The following is a 17216-nucleotide window of genomic DNA, read 5'->3' as shown; positions in this document are numbered from 1 at the left end:
CAAACTTGGTAAGTACACAGAGGTTTTCTGTGAAATTCCAATTTAAAAAGTTCTACTACTCTTCAGTGCATACTTAGGATTGGAAATTCTGCTCTCTGATTCTGGAAGTTTGGTGCCAAAATTCATAGGAGAATGCAGGAGTGGGTGACTGAATACAAGTCAAAGAAAGGCATCATGGGAGGAGCAACTCCAGGAAGCCACAGAACATCATCCCAAACTAGATGGGAAAGTTCTTGATTTAATGTAATTTTAAACATTATTGTTTTTATTCATTTTCCTTAGGGTTTAAGTCACTGTGTTCTCTAATTAGCCTTTTGTGTAAAATTCTCCGCCCCCTCCCCCATTGGAAATACTATACAGCATGAAATACAGTAACCACAAGCACCTAAATGACAAGGGCGGGACTGGGGGGGACCCTAAACTGGTCACAAGGAGGTGATCTCTGGGAGGCCTCATCATGGCCTGGACGGCACAGGCCTCAAAGCTACCTCCTTTGCCTTTAATCCCATCCAGTCTTTGATTACTCAGGCATTTAGCAGAAAGAACCTTCTGGTTAGAGGATAGCAACATACAGGTTAGGTTAAGACTAGGATTACCATTTGCAGAAATATCAATTTCTCAAAGAGGAATTATTTATTTGTTTGCTTATTTATTTATTATGCACCTGCTGAGATTTATCACTGTGCTATGTACTCTTGTCCTCAGACACAAGGTCCAGCTTTTCTTCCAGAAGAGTTTACAGTGTAGGTGGGAGAGCACCTGACACCTCACCTGACACCTGACAGCAGTTCCAGGTAAACTGCCCTAAGTGCTTTAAGAATTCAGACTAAGGGCCACCTTACAGCTGCCCAAAGTTCCCTTGTGAGGTCAGAAGTCAGAATCTCATTCTTGTTGAGTAGAATTCACTCATTCAACAAATATATATTGAGCACCTACTATGTTCTGGGTAGTATTATAGGAAGTTTGGACCCATAAGTGAATAAAATGGACAAAAATCCCTGCCTCATGGAGCTTTCATTCTGGTAGGAGCTTGGTTTATCTGCTTCTGTACTGGGTTTGTTTTACCATGCATGACCATGTCCCATGATGCTTTGCAGCACTCAAGATAAGCAGGATGGTTGAAGTTAACAAGATGATTCACCAGAACCCATTCTGAGAAAGTAAGGGACAGAACAAGGAAGCAGAAATGACTTCCTCATGTAATTTTAAACCTTGCCTTAAGCATGTCCTTGAAAATTTCCAGTCCAAAGTAATAATTCATGGACCCAGCACACTTTCCCTTTCTATAAAGTCCTGCCTATTGGACGTACCAGCCTGAAAGCTGGGGAGAGTGGAGAATGAAGGGTTCTGCTGGACCTAGAGTCTGGAAAACTGGTTCCACAGTCTCCGCTCTGTAACTAACTAGCTGTGTAACCACAGGAAGTGGGTTATTATCTCTGTTACCCATGACAGATCATTCCAAAAACTCCAAAGTGTTTCACAAATGCATGAGCTCATTAGTAGACATGTTAATGTCTAGGTTTATGCGGCTTGAGGTTATCATAGAGGTCACAATAAAGAACAACAGCTGGGCAACGCTGCCAAGAGAGCGAGGGTTAAAATATGTTAAGTATCTGCTCAATACAGTGTGCCCCAGGATGCTGGTTTATTCGTTGGATTAGTTTGATTCTCACACCAGCCTTGAAGCTGAATCGGCCTCTCTATCCCAACACCGAATTAAATCTTGGAGACAGAGTTTTGGGTGAAGTAGAAAAGAATAGCTTTATTGCTTTGCCAGGCAAAGGGGGCCACAGCAGGATAACGCCCTCAAGGCTGTGTGACCCAATTGAGTGGGTAGTAAGGAGTTTTATAATAATGGTTCAAAGAGGGTGTGATCAGCTCGAGAAACTTCTTCAATTGGTTGGTGGAGAGGTAAGTGGGAGCCAGCATCATCAACCTTCTGGTTCCAGCAGGTCTGGGGTCTATGTGTTTGTGGGTAGCATACTGTTAACTTCTCCCACCTGGTGGGGGTTTCAGCATCTGCAAAACAGCTCAAAGAGATTGTTGTGTATATGCCTTGAGGGAGAACCAGGACCGTTCCCCAAGGCTGCACTGTTGTTTCTCTTGTCTGTTCCTCCCTTGTCTCAGCATCCCCTCCCTTCCCTAATTAGCAACTGTTTGATCCCTTCCCTTGGAACTCAAGGAAGGTCCTGGAGGCTGAATGAAGCCTATTTCCTGTAATCAAGAAATGGGGGGCACAGAAAGGTTTTTGTGCTCAGGAGCCCCTCCTGCTTGGCATTAGCCTCACCAGGAAGGATTATCAGCCCTTCACCCACGAGTTGACTGGAACTCAGAGAGATTGTCCTTAGTCACACAGGCAGCAAGTGGGTGAGCTGGGATTCTAGGTTAGAGCAATATGACTGGACCAGGCAGCTGCCTTTTCCCAGTAAGTGGTACTATCACAGTGTTTGATTAAAATACCATTTCCCTGAAACAAAGAAATAATAGCTTTAAAATTTTTTTTGGCCAGGGAAGACATTTTGAGCATATTTAAATATATGAGGACCAATTTCTTTTCTTTAAAAAAATTTTAAAGCAATTTATTGGATTATGAGTATAATGACTTTTTTGCTTGTTTTTTCAGCTTTATTGAGGTATAATTGACATATAAAATTGTAAGATATTTAAAGTATACGTGGTGATGATTTGATATATGTATACATTGTGAAAGGATTCCTCCCATCTAGTTAATTAACACATCCATAACTTTACACACTTTTCCCTTTTTTTGTGTGTGAGAACATTTAAGTTCTACTCTCCTAGCAAATTTCAGTTACACAAAACAGTATTATCAACTACAGTCACCACGTTATACATTAGATTCTCTGGACCATTTTTTTCTTTAAATATGCATCTGGTATGAAATGTCTGATATTTATCTGGTTCAGTTAGTTGAATTATTTTCTAACATTAAGAGCGACTACAGTAGCAATTTCATTAGTGGATTTGAGATTGAGTTTAGAGTATTCCTTTAAATAGATCTAAGTCTTTCAAAAATAATAAAGAACTCATGTAAGAAATAGAATTGAATTTCTGTGACACCTTGATAATGATACCTATCGCTTATTGAGTATATATTCTGTGTTAGACACTGGTTGACAAAAATGTACCTTAATTGGCCCTCACCCCCTTCTGAGTTCCTTGGATCACCCTTGTATTAGAGGTAAGGAAATGGAGACCGAGAGAAAGAGCAGCAAAGTCACACAGAGAGTAAGTAAATTGTAGTGGTGGATTCAAACCCAGGGTGGACCGCCTTTTACAGATACTGCTCTTGAATGCCACGTGAATTCAAGTGAGGGGACAAAGGCCTCTCTGCTGAAGACACCAACAGAGCAGTATACACATGAAACTTTAAAAATATCTTAAGTTATGCATATCCTGACTTTGTAGGGTCATACAATTATGGGGCCACTCTAAACGAAAGAATACAAATTACAATGAAAAATGAACATTAATTTTAAATAAGAAAAAATTTATAGCAAATTACAAATTCATAAAGCTGAAAAACACCATAAACAGAAAAAAAATAGTATGTGCTTATTAAATAACTGCTTGCAATATCTCTAAAATACTCTTACTCTTTGGTTTTGGTTACATACCGTTGATCTCCTCTTCACATAACAATGATTTTTTAAGATGATCTTTTATGCATAGAAAGATAGTTTATTCTTTCTGTTAGGATGGTTGATCAAAATTTGTTTTTATTATAGATAGCTGGATGCATAAAGCATAACATTTCATATACAGATGTACTTATTTGTTGTGCTATTGCAGGTGCATGCTCCACAAACATAGGATTCCAGTCAAATAGCAAAAAAAGTATGAAACAATTGTAGTTGTAGTCCCTGAATTATTAACTATATTCCTGAAATGAGAAGGTTTGTTTTGTTGAGGGTTGATGTGAACTGAATCCTCTGCTCTTGACTTTACATTTTGATAACTGAAAGAGTTTTCCCCAGACTAGCTTCTGGCTCTGTGTATTTCAATCTTGTTTCTCCCATACCTACCTCATTTTATTGTTGTCCACCTTAAGACCCATTCTAATCCTCATATCAGGAAGGTGGGTGAGTAGGCAGAGTAAGTAGAGGGATATTCCTAGCAACTAGTCTCACACCAGGATGGCTAGTAAAAACAGAACCATTCATAACATGACTGTGAACCAGTAAAATATATATCATTAAATCTACATTTAAACATCTTCAACTCAACTTCTCCTCAACCAGATCTCAAAAGCACAGCTAGATCGACATCATCCAGTATAAGCAGAAGTGTAAGGAAGGAAAGTGAGAGTGAGAAAAATAAGCAGTCATAACAAATTTGGTTAAAATATGTGACTTCAGCAAATTTTATAAAAATATATGACTCTTGTTAGTAAACTAGTGAGGGTCCTGGAGCTTAAACTAATTAGCTTCGTGATATATCCACCTATGGCTGTGATGAAGTTCTCATCTATCTGAGAGGCATCATTGCTTAAAACATGTAAAACTGTTCATCCTTATGTTTAGGTTAGTAAATATGACCCTAGTAACTGGTAACAGTGACAAATATAAGAGGATTCTGTTGTATGGTCAAAACGGTGAATCAGATCTAGGTCACTGAAATATTTTTATGAAAAACTTACATTAGGGTAGGTTCAAAGAGATGTTTCTTTCCTTGGTTTAGTATTTTGAACTAGCCACAAAGATTTCTTTCTGCCTTTCTGATGTCCACCCAAACCACTCTCACATCTGCTATATTAAAGTTTGCATGTTAGGGCTTCCCTGGTGGCGCAGTGGTTGAGAGTCCGCCTGCCGATGCAGGGGACACGGGTTCGTGCCCCAGTCCGGGAAGATCCCACGTGCCATGGAGCGGCTAGGCCCGTGAGCCATGGCCGCTGAGCCTGCGCGTCCGGAGCCTGTGCTCCACAACGGGAGAGGCCACAGCAGTGAGAGGCCCGCGTACCGCAAAAAAAAAAAAGAAAGAAAGAAAAAAAATTTGCACGTTAAATTTTAATTCATCAAATTTATAAACTAACTCTCACATGGTTTCCTCTTGTAACTCCTAAAAGCAAAGTTAATGTGGGAGATTTTTTCAGTGGTTGATTTATCCTCAGGGTAACAGTGCCCTGTTACTCTTTTTCTCTGGGGGCACCTATGATAGAAATGTTGGGGGAAAGGGACTTTAGAGGGAGATTCTGAAATCGTTGGGAAATTCCACAACTGTTCTTCATAGCCATGTCAACAAATGACTTCATCCAGGATCCATGATTCATACATCAGGCATGCCGATGTTGGAATAGGGTCAACAGAAGGAAGCTGACTTCAGACACAGGGACTCACAGCTGCTGAGCCAGAATAACTTTGAAAGATGTCTTCTTTTTCGCAGATTTTTCTTGAATGTTCGCTCTGTGTGATGTGCTAGGGACTCAAATTCAACTCCTGTTGTTAAGGGAAAAGAAACCAAGAAGTCACTTAGGAAAGGGTACAGTGGGCTAGAGGAAGGCTCACAGACAGGAGAGGGCAAACCTTGAGATCCTCACTCTTATGGTGAGGTGGAGGCTGAAAGAATGAACTTTCAGGAAGTGCCCACACCGTGTTGCGACCTGGGCTGAATTTTAAAAGTTGCATTGGTTTTGTCATGTAGAAAAGAGGAAAGATACTCCAGACAGAGAAAATAGTATGAGCAAAAATTCAGAGGTGCAAGAATGTAAAAGACTAAAACTGAGGGTGGGAGGAGAGAGACATCTAGAGAGGAGGTTAGAGAGAACAGAAGGGGCCAAGCAGAGAAAAACTTTTATCAGGGCAAGAATGTAAACTATCCTGAAGGCCATGGCAAGGGGGTAGACACTGATGATTAAGGCTGGGAAAAGACATGGCCAGGTTCCTATTTTAGAGAGTTCACTTGGCAGACGTGAGTGAACGGTGGAGGGTGAAAGCTTGGGGTTAGACCATTTAGGAGATATTCTGTGGTGGTCTGGGGGAGAGAAAGGGGAGCTCAGTCCAGTGTAGTGGAGCTAGGAAGGGAGAAGAAATTTGCTAAGAAATTATTTTAAAAGACTAGGTAGTGTTACATGTTGGAATACTTCACAGATGCAAGTAGAAGTAGAAATACTGGCCAGACAATTGTGAACTAGAAGTACTGATTGATATTAAGAAATGCTAACGACACAATAGCAGCTGAAATAACCAAGACCTAAAGTTGTGGCATACACAACAACACACAAGATTGAAAGGAAATATATCAAAGCCTTAAGAGCCATCATCTCTGGATAGTGAGATGACAGATAACTTTTATTTTCTTTTTTATATTTTTATATAGTCAGAATGAATCATATTTGTAATGCAGAACTCTGACGAAAGTTAAGGAGAAAAGAAGGATGAAAGGAAGTGAAAAAAAGGAGGAAGGCCAAAAGGAGACATTTCAGAGATGTTAAGGAGATACACTCAGTGGTGTATGGGAAGTGGAAATGGTTTCATAAAGAGACAGAGACTTATGATTCTTACAGAGGCCTCTTTAACTTAACCTATTCTAGAAGTTTCTACAAAGCAAGCATTATAGGCTATAGGACCCAGGTTGGCTATATAGTAGGTTGGGGAGTAAACATGAGATTGGAGCCAGGGTGGGAAAGTACTTAAGTTGTGTTCTTCTGACTGTCCATTAGTTTAGCTATGGCTGCTGAGGTATCTGGAGGGGAATGTGTAATGTGTTTTGTAGGAAAGCAGCAGACTTTGATTCTGGTTTCGTGAATAGAGGCTGCCCTGCTGAAGTCGGATCCCTGACTGGCTACGCAACTCTGCCCCGTCCCTGTCCAGCCCTAGGCTCTACTTTCCTGACTCAGAGCATTCGATGCCTTGGTTGTTTGTATATATTGAGAATTTGAATGTGTTGGAGCAGAATATTGTGGTAAGTACCCAGTCGTTATCTGCCCTGTCAGCTGCTTTTTCTTTTCTGAGCCCTTGGAAAATGAACCATAATACTCATAACTATATTAATAACAATAGTCACAATGATGACTAAAAAATAGGGACAATACAATATATTTGACAAAAGACTTAGGAATAATAACAGCAGCTTCACTGAGTGTTCAAAGGTTCAAATTTGGGGGGGTCATGTTTTTTCCAAGAAGAGTCATCAAGTGGCCTGAAATTCTGCGCAATATCTTCCCTTATTAGAGCTGTCTCTATGAGCAAGCTCAGTGTCGCTGAAGGAGAGACCATGTAGGTGCTCCTTTCTTCCTTGGAGGGCCACTTCTCTCTCTGCATACCACCTTGGCCTTAAGAACTCTATGCTCAAACGCAGAGTTCAGTTCATAAATACATTCCCCCAACATGACTAAAAGGTCCTATCCATGTGCTCCCATGGCTTCTGCACTTATCTATATTATGACACTCCACCCATTGCATTTTTTTTTTTTTTTTTTTGCGGTACGTGGGCCTCTCACTGTTGTGGCCTCTCCCGTTGTGGAGCACATGCTCCGGACGTGCAGGCTCAGCGGCCATGGCTCACGGGCCCAGCCGCTCCACGGCACATGGGATCCTCCTGGACCGGGGCACGAACCCGTGTCCCCTGCACCGGCAGGCGGACTCTCAACCCCTGCGCCACCACGGAAGCCCCACCCATTGCATTTTACTTACCTGTCTGTACTCTCACTAGATTTTAACATCTATAAAGAAATTATATCTTATTCACTGTTGTATCCACAGCACCCGCCACAAAGCCTGGCACATAACATGCTGAAGAGGTTTTGCTAAATAATTAATGACAGATTTTGTTAAGTGACATTGTTAAATTAATAAACAAAGGATTAAGTTCAGAAAAAATACAAAAGTTAAAAACAAGAAGACCCAAATACTTCTAACATTTGCTCCCATTCACTAGCCAGCACTTTAATGTAGATTTCACCCCTCCCTCCCCCAAGACACACACATATGCCTTACTGTTGCTTTAAGCTCCTGAAAAGAGGAAAGGTGCTAGATCAAAATATTTACTAGTTGTAACTACTGCAAGACTCTTGGACAGTGCTTATTATAGCCAGAAACTGAAACTATTCTTACAAAACGAGAGGAAGAACAGTGGGAACAGAGCGAGGGAGTTTCACTAAGCAAGTCTTTTTTTCTAGGGCACAAACTGATACTTCAATGTCTATTTTGAGGGGGTGCAAAATTATTTTAACTATTATTTGTGCATATGGAAATAGGGATATATATTCTTATATGAGGCAGCAAGAAGTACAAAACATCACCTTGGATATCGCTGCCCCAAATGAATCTAATCATGAAGAAATATGAGCCAAAACCAAGTTGAGGAAATTTTGTTTCGGAATAAAGAAAACTAAAGACATATGACAACTAAAGGCAATATGTAATCCTAGATTTGGATCCTAGAATAGTTGTATCTTTCTCTGTCTCTGTCCACCAATCCATTTATCATTCATCTATGTATCCATCCATGTATCCATCTATCTATCCAACTATTCATCTATGTAAAGAATATCATTGGGACAATTGTCATAAACTGGATAAAGTTTGCAGATTAAATTGTATCACTCTTAATTTCCTAGTTTTGATCATTGTAACGCATTAGAGGAGAATTTTCTTGTTCTTAGGAAATACTGGGAAATCTGAGTGAAGTGTATTCTAGAATTCTTTATACTCTTCTTACAGCTTTTCTGTAAGTTTAAAGTTATTTCATATATAAAATAGATAACCAACAAGGACCTACTGTGTAGCACAGGGAACTATATTCAGTATTTTGTAATAACCTATATGGGAAAAGAATCTGAAAAAGAATACACACACACACACACACACACACACACACTCATATATATATGTAAAACCAAATCACTTTGCTGTACACCTGAAACTAACACAACATTTAAAGCAACTATACTTCAATTAAAAAATAAATGAATTAATTAAAAAAAAATCCTGCATGGGTTCCACGAGCTGCAGCATTTGATTAATGTGTGAACATATTTCTAAAAAGAAACTTGAATGAAATTTTCAAGACTGTGAAAAAGTTTTCAAGAATGGGAAAAGAAATTTAAAAAACAACAAAACAAGTGGTAGTTTCTTAAAATTTGTGCCTAAATAAACCATATAAATAAATTTTTCATACTCTGTTCCATTAAAAAAAGTTATTTCAAAATAAAAATATTATAAAAATTAGGGTTATAAATACAAATAATCAGATTGAGAGATATGTACTGTGATGGACTGAATGCTTGTTTTCTCCCCCCAAAACTCATATGCTGAAACCTAATCCCCAATGTAATGGTATTTGGAGGTGGGGCCTTTGAGAGGTGATTAGGTCATGAGGGTGGAGCCTTCATGAATGGGATTACAGGCATACCTTGGAGATATGTGAGTTCTGTTCAAGAAACTCCCAATAAAGTGAATATCTCAACAAAGCAAGTCACACACTATTTTTGGTTTCCTAGTGCATATAAAAAGTATGTTCACACTGTACTGTAGTCTATTAAGTGTGCAACAGCATTATGTCTAAGAAAAAATGTACATACCTTATATTAAAAACACTTTATTGCTAAAAATGCTAATCTGGGCCTTCAGTGAGTCCTAATCGTTTTGCTGGTGGAGGGTCTTGCCTCGATGCTGATGGCTGCTCACTGATGAGGGTGGTGGTTGCTGAAGGTTGGGGTGGCCATGACAGCTTCATAAAATAACAATGAAGTCTGCATCATGAATTGACTCTTCCTTTAACAAACAATTTCTCTGTAGCATACAATGCTAGTTGACAGCATTTTACCCACAGTAGAACTTCTTTTCAAAATAGAAGTCAGTCTTTTCAAACCCTGTAGCTGCTTTATCAACTGAGTTTACATAATATTCTAAATGCTTAGTTGTCATTTCAACAATTTTCAGTGCATCTTCAGCAGGAGTAGATTCCATCTCAAGAAGCCATTTTCTTTGTTCATTCATAAGAAGCAACTCCTCATTCATTAAAATTTTATCATGCAATTGCAGTGATTTAGTCACGTCTTCAGACTTTGCTTCTTATTCTAGTTCTCTTGCTATTTCCACCACACGTCCACTGAAGTCTTGAGCTCCTCGAAGTCATCCATGAGGGTTGGAATCAACTTCTAAACTTCTGTTAATGTTGATAGTTTGATCTCTTCCCATGAATTGTGAAAATTCTTAATGGCATCTAGAATGGTGAATTTTTTCCTGAAGGTTTTCAAATGACTTTACCCAAATCCACCAGAGGAATCACTGTCTATGACAGCTATAGCCTTATGAAATATATTTCTTATAGAATAAGACTTGAAAGTTGAAATAACTCCTTGATCCACGGGCTGCAGAATGTATATTGTGTTAGCAGGCATGAAAAACAACCTTAATCATAATCATACATGTCCATCAGAGCTCTCAGGTGACTGGGTGCATTGTCGATGAGCATTAATATTTTGAAAAGAATCTTTTTTCCTGAGCAGTGTGTCTCAACAGTGGGCTTAAAATATTCAGTAAACCATGTTGGTAAATGGATGTGTTGTCATCCAGGCTTTCTTGTTCCATTTATAGAGCATAGGCAGAGTAGATTTAGCATAATTCTTAAGGGCCCTAGGATTTTCAGAATGGTACAAGAGCATTGGCTTCAAGTTAGAGTCACCAGCTGATTAGCCCTGAGAGTCAAAAGAGTCAGCCTCTCCTTTGAAACTTTGAAGCCAGGCATTGACTTCTCTCTAGCTGTAAAGGTCTTAGATGGCATCTTCTTCCAATAGAAAGCTGTCTCATCTACTTCTTCTACTAGAAAGCTGTCTCATCTACTACTCATCAACAGAAAAATCTGTTGTTTAGTGTAACCACCTTTGTTAATTATCTTAGATGGATCTTCTGGATAAGTTGCTGCAGCTTCTACGTCAGCACTTGCTGCTTTACTTTGCAATTTTATCCTATGGAGATGGCTTCTTTCGTTAGACTTCATGAACAAACCTCTGCTAGCTTCAGACCTTTCCTCTATAGCTTCTTCACCTCTCTCAGCTTTCACAGAAGTGAGAAGAGTTAGAGCCTTGCTCTGTATAAGCTTTGGCTTAAGGGAATGTTGTAGCAGGTTTGATCATCTATCCAGACCACTAAAACTTTCTCCATATCAGCAACAAAGCTGTTTCGCTTTCTTATCATTTGTGTGTTCACTGGAGGAGCACTTTTAATTTCCTTCAAGAACTTTTTCTTTATGTTCACAATTGGGCTAAGAGTTTGGCACAAGAGGCCCAGCTTTCAAGCTACCTGGGCTTTCAACACGCCTTCTTCACTAAGTTTAATCATGCCTAGTTTATGATTTAAAGTAAGAGATGTGAGACTCTTCACTTGATGGCTTAAAGGTCATTGCAGGATTATTAATTAACCTAATTTCAAAGTTGTTGTGTCAATAGGGAGGCCCAGGAGAGGGAGAGAGATGGGGGAATAGCTGGTCGGTGGAGCAGTCAGAACACACACATCTATTGATTAAGCTCACCATTTTATATGTACATGGTTTGTGGTGCCCCCAAACAACTGCAATAATTACATCAAAGATCACTGATCACAGATCACCATAACAAATCGAATAATAATGAAAAAGTTGGAGGTATTACCAGAATCACCAAAATATGGTACAGAGACACAAAGTGAGCAAATGCTGTTGGAAAAATGGCATCAGAAGACTTGCTTGATACAGGGTCGCCCCAGACCTTTGATTTGTAAAAAAACGCAATGTCTGCAAAACGCAATAAAATGAGGTATGCCTGTAGAACCCTTATAAAAGAGACCCTAGAGACTCTCTCACCCATTCTGCCATATGAGGACACAGTGAGAAGAAGGCTGCCTATAACCAGGAAGTGGGTTCTCACCAGACACCCAATCTGCTGGCACCTTGGTCTCAGACTTCCCAGCCTCCAGAACTCTGAGAAATAAATGTTTCTTGTTTAAGCCACCCAGCCTATGGTATTTTTGTTACAGCAGCCCTAACAGATTAAGACATGTACATTAAACAAAATAGTTTTATACCAAATCAGTTAAACTTTAAGCATGCTGAAAAATTTTTGAGACCTAGGAGTGTTTGTTTGGGTTAGTTTCAAAGTGCAGGGGGACATACTGGATTTTGTGTGATTTCCAGTGACATAGTGCAAAGATGAGGTCCCACACACCTTTAGTGTTGCAATAATATAAAAAACCTCAGGAGCACTCCAGCCAACACAATTCCTCAGAGACAGCCAAGCACACCAATGTCTGGGGCTGCAGGACACTGGAAAGAAAGGATCCAGGGTAAACATGACTTCCAAGCTGACCATAGCTCTATTGCTTTCTTGGCGGTTCCATGCTTTCTGTAGCACCGTGTGAAGGTAGGCACATTCTTCTGATCACCAGAGCTTTCTTTTGTATAACTATGGTCCTCAGAAAGCAAGGGGCTTTAAATCTGATCAAAATTGCTTTAAGAGCAAACATTTATTTTTATTCAAACAAACAAAAAAAATTCATTTAACGTTGACAGGGCTGCAAAATGACTTCCATGGACCCTAGACAATTTTACCTTTGTGGGGTTCTCCCATCATAATATCAATATTAAAAATTGCTTTTGACATAACTTTAAATACTTCACCTTTTTTTCTGCTTCAGGGAAAATTTAGTAGATTTTTGTGGGTCCAAAAAATTTCACCTTTTTCTGTTGTGAGAAAAAAATAACACTTTTTTTGACTCTAAATCTTCGTTTCTTTTTTGATTTTAAAAGAAATCAAAATATTTTCAAAGGACCCTAAAATTATTGTGGGCCCTAGGCACTGTGTCTACTATGCTTAATGCACAAGTCAGCTCTGATTGAATTAGATTTTGAAATATTTAGGCTGTATCTCTATTCTTCTAAGGAAGGTGTAATATTTGAATTGATATAAGCATTTGGTTGCTAAAAATATATGTCTGAATATTAGTTGAATTTTATAGACCTATGTATCACTATATATACCTAAATCCATTTATAATTTATATCATATTCCACTGGGAGCCAGAGTTGATAAAAATTGTCCATTAACATCAAACCAGGTAACCCATATATTTTTACTTAGCATTCTGTTAACAAAGGTTCAGACAACTATCATTTCCTATCTGTTTTGAAGACCCCATGATGGATCCTAGACCCTTCTGAGATCCTGTTCTATAACAAATAATATCTTGTTTTTAACATGTGGTTTCTGCACTTGAATTTTTTCTTTTATTAGCATTAAAGAATTTTTCTTAAACATAACACATCTCTGTGAAATAGTATATGCTTCTATTAATTCTTTCTAAAGGTGATTTCTTTGTTGATGAGATCATAGCTGACCTCCTGTAAATACCATTATGGTGTCACAGAGGATTCTGCAAAATCAAGTAGAAGAAAAATTGTCATATGGAGGTTCAACATTAATTTTGAAAACTACAAATATTAATCTTCATGTAGAAAGTTAGTCAAAGTAGTCAGTGAAAATCTTTTTTTAAAAAAGGAAATGGATGTCAAGGCCTGGCCAAAAAGTAATCTTTTATTTGTAGCAATCTGTTTCTTAAAATTAAGACTTTTTTTGTGGACCTCGAAATCATCATATTAGAGTTTAAAGAGTGTGTAGCAGAGTTATGACTTTTAATGAAACCGGTACCTGTTCCCTTACTGTTTTCACTGCTTCCATTGTGTCAAGTATGAGTGCAGTGTTTCAGTGCCAGTGGGTGATGACACATTCCACTCCTTTCTATCCAAAATGTGTCAAAGAATGAAGAATGATTCAGAATAGATCACACTATAAAAGTTGAGAAATCATGTATTTAAAAGTGCTGAGTTATTTTGCATCTGCAAATGTAGAATATCTAGGTGCTGGGTGTTCAGTGGTAAACAAAAATGAGAAATATCTCTGTCCTGATGACACTTAATGTGGTACTGATGTCTGTTTAGTTTTGGCTCCAGTGTTGCCTTACTTCTGAATCCTAGAGCAGTAGTTTCATTTATTTGATATAAGCAGATTCCAAAACACAGCCTGGGGAGCAGATTAACCTCCATCCTGTAGAGTTAAAGTAATTGGAGAAGCAGGACAAAATTTCTGAAATAATTATTAAGTTTGAATTGGGAATTAGTGCGATCAAAGCAACTCTAGGTGCATGCTGGCTAACCCTAGCGATCTGACTCCGGGTAATCGGGGAATTCCTTTCCCTGTGACTGCTGGGTCCAATGGCCTTTGGCAATGTAAGTGAAGTGCTGCCGTGGCTTCCAGAAAATTGTGAAGAAATCCTGTTGGCACCATTTCAGTTCACCGCTGAACTCAAAGGACCGTGATTTCAATAACAAAGGAATATCTAAACCAGGTAAATAATTCATCCTCCAAATCTTTTTTTTTTAAGCTCATTCACAAAGACCTGTATCTCTGCCTAGACCTTCAGCAAAAGTGGGTGCAGACAGTTATACAGATAGTTTTGAGGGGGTGAGCTGATTTTTCTCAATTAAAATTCTTTATCATGCAACTAAGGAAAATTCAGAAAACTCAGCTCCTCAATTACCTGATGGTATCTTACTAACTCCACCCCCCCTTTTTTTGCTGCTGCTTAAAAGTTTTCTTTCATGTATTTGCCTCTTCAATAATAGGAAAAAAATAGCAGCAATAGCAATTTTGCTTTTTTAATAACTGAAAATGTAGAGCAAATCAGTAAACCTAAAACTATTTATTTCTCAAAATAAAGAAAAAAGCACAACAAAAAATTCCTTTACCCTTTTAAAAAAATTAATTAACTTATTTATATATTTTTGGCTGTGTTGGGTCTTCGTTGCTGCGCGTGGACTTTCTAGTTACAGGGAGCGGAGGCTACTCTTTGTTGCGGTGCACGGGCTTCTCATTGCGGTGGCTTCTCTGTTGCGGAGCACCGGCTCTAGGCGCACGGGCTTCAGTAGTTGTGGCACGCGGACTCAGTAGTTGTGGCGCACAGGCTTAGTTGCCCTGAGGCATGTGGGATCTTCCCAGACCAGGGCTCGAACTCGTGTCCCCTCCATTGGCAGGAGGATTCTTAACCACTGCGCCACCAGGCAAGTCTAAGTTCCTTTACTCTTAATTCATTGTTTGCTGTTGATAGCTTTGAGGAATGAGAAAAAAATGATAAAAGAATTAAAGGATAATTCTTCCATGGTTTCCAAAAATTTCTCAGTGAATATGCTCATGAAATTCAAGTAAATAAAATCAGAGCTCTAGCCAATTCTGTTCAATCCCCACCCATATCACCCTATCCTCACTACTTCAGTACTCACTGTATTTAGTCCTTCAGGGCTTTCTCTGGCCACTGGAGTCCGCTATAACAGCAGGACCAAAGGCTGGAAATACTGGGAAATTAATGCCCCTGGAAGCAGCCTTTAACTAATGACTCACTAGAGTAGTGTGTAAATAGCCCAGCTCCCTCACTCCTCAGGTGGGATAACTCTGAAACATGCTGTACGTGGTTTCCAGTGAAGTTCCAATTAACCCACAGCAGTAACTGACACTTTATTGGTTGCCTTCTCTTTCCTTTGCTATTATCCCCCTCACCCACCGCTCTTATTTACTGGGATCACTTCCAAAATAAACTATTGATACTTGAATCCATACCTGAGTGACAGCTTTTAGGGATAACCAGACTGAGACAATAGCTTTCAATGCTCTGCAGGGCTGGAAACCAACCACTGTGTTTATTTTCTCCTGAATTTCTAAAGTGGGATAAAAATATGCCACTTTGTATCACACAAGAGAATTGTGAGGACGTGTAAAAATTCTTTAAGTTTTTAAATAGTCATATAAAATATTATTTTCAAATGTAACTTAGTTCAAATATAATATATGTACTTAGATTGTAGGGTTAACCAAAGGTAATATAGACAATTATAAAGAAAAAATATTAGTAGGATAATATAATGGCCTAGAAGAACATTTATATTTCTTTTAGATTCTTAATGATGTTCCATTAGAGAACTTTTGATGCTGCTGCTCTCATCTTTTCTCTGCTGGTACCCTGCTTATCCTGCTTTCATTTTTACTCAGTTATAGCTTGAACCATGAGACTCTTGTTTTAGAGCAGTACCCCTATAATAGTTTCATTATGTTGAAACGCAAAATAGCAAGGATTCACTTGACATTGTGTTCAATGTCATTGTTTATTGGTCAAAATTATTTATTCTCTACCGTAGGTTGTCATTATTTTATTCAGATAAATGTCATTTGTCAACATCAAGTTTTATTTTTTTATTACCATTTTTTTTTTTTTTTTTTTTTTTTTGCTGTACGCGGGTCTCTCACTGTTGTGGCCTCTCCCGTTGCGGAGCACAGGCTCCGGACGCGCAGGCTCAGCGGCCATGGCTCATGGGCCCAGTCGCTCCGCGGCATGTGGGATCCTCCCAGACCGGGGCACGAACCCGTGTCCCCTGCATCGGCAGGTGGACTCTCAACCACTGCGCCACCAGGGAAGCCCCAAGTATTCTTATATATCTACAGACATACAGATATATAGAACTACATGTATATCAAGGCATATTAGAGTTGATGGGAGTAGTTTGGTGCAATAGTTAGGAGAAAGACTGGAAACTGTGAATAAAGGTAAAGCAGATTGAAAAGTATATCTGTTAAGACTTAGTACAGTCAGAGATACTTTGAGTACATCTGAAATGTGTCTCCAACAGGTTAATTTAAAACACTATGAAAATTTCATTTTTCCACAATGAGTTTTCAGCTTATTCAGTTAATAACGATAACAAAGCAAGAAGAAAAAGACAATCTACTACAAAATGTGGGAGAACAAATATTGGCAATTCACAGGGAAGTAAAACTTAATGTAAGCCAATATGCATGTGAGAAGATGTTAAAGCTCATTGCCCATCATGGAAATGCAAATTAAACCACAAGGAAGTACTAAAAAATAATATATCGAATAACTCTGAGCATTAGTATATGGAGAAATGGGAACTCATACACTGCCCAAAGGGGAGTGTAACGTTATATAACCACTTTGGAGATGATGAAGTAGCTTTCTAAATTACTTTCTATCTGCAACAGAGCATCTGGATATATAGACAGGATATAGCTGATGGAGAGTGAAGTGTACTGGGTTTCAGGGGAACTGTCCAAGGCGGTAAGAAGGGGGTCATTGGAACTAATCTGTAAGTAAGCGCCTATGAATACCTACTTTCAAAGCACTTTTAAAAAGATTGTATTATCCTGAGGCTAGAAG

The 17216-nt window shown here is 38.8% G+C and overlaps 1 long non-coding RNA gene across 3 annotated transcripts in view; it reads left to right on the top strand.

Moving 5' to 3' along the window:
- Positions 1–678: 678 nt before the first annotated feature.
- LOC113609930 (uncharacterized) overlaps positions 679–17216 on the top strand; it is a 29398-nt gene continuing 12860 nt past the window's right edge. For all 3 annotated transcript variants that reach the window (XR_003428875.1, XR_003428876.1, XR_003428874.1), the window contains exons 1-2: positions 679–794; positions 6769–6921. This is a non-coding gene — a long non-coding RNA (uncharacterized LOC113609930). The remainder of the gene's footprint in view (positions 795–6768; positions 6922–17216) is intronic.

The sequence above is a fragment of the Aethalodelphis obliquidens genome, unplaced genomic scaffold (genome assembly GCF_003676395.1).
Source record: "Aethalodelphis obliquidens isolate GAN/ISIS:26980383/991018 unplaced genomic scaffold, ASM367639v1 scaffold59, whole genome shotgun sequence".
Lineage (NCBI taxonomy): Eukaryota > Metazoa > Chordata > Mammalia > Artiodactyla > Delphinidae > Aethalodelphis > Aethalodelphis obliquidens.
The sequence above is the reverse complement of the archived record's forward strand: the minus strand, read 5'-3'. Positions and strand labels throughout refer to the sequence as shown.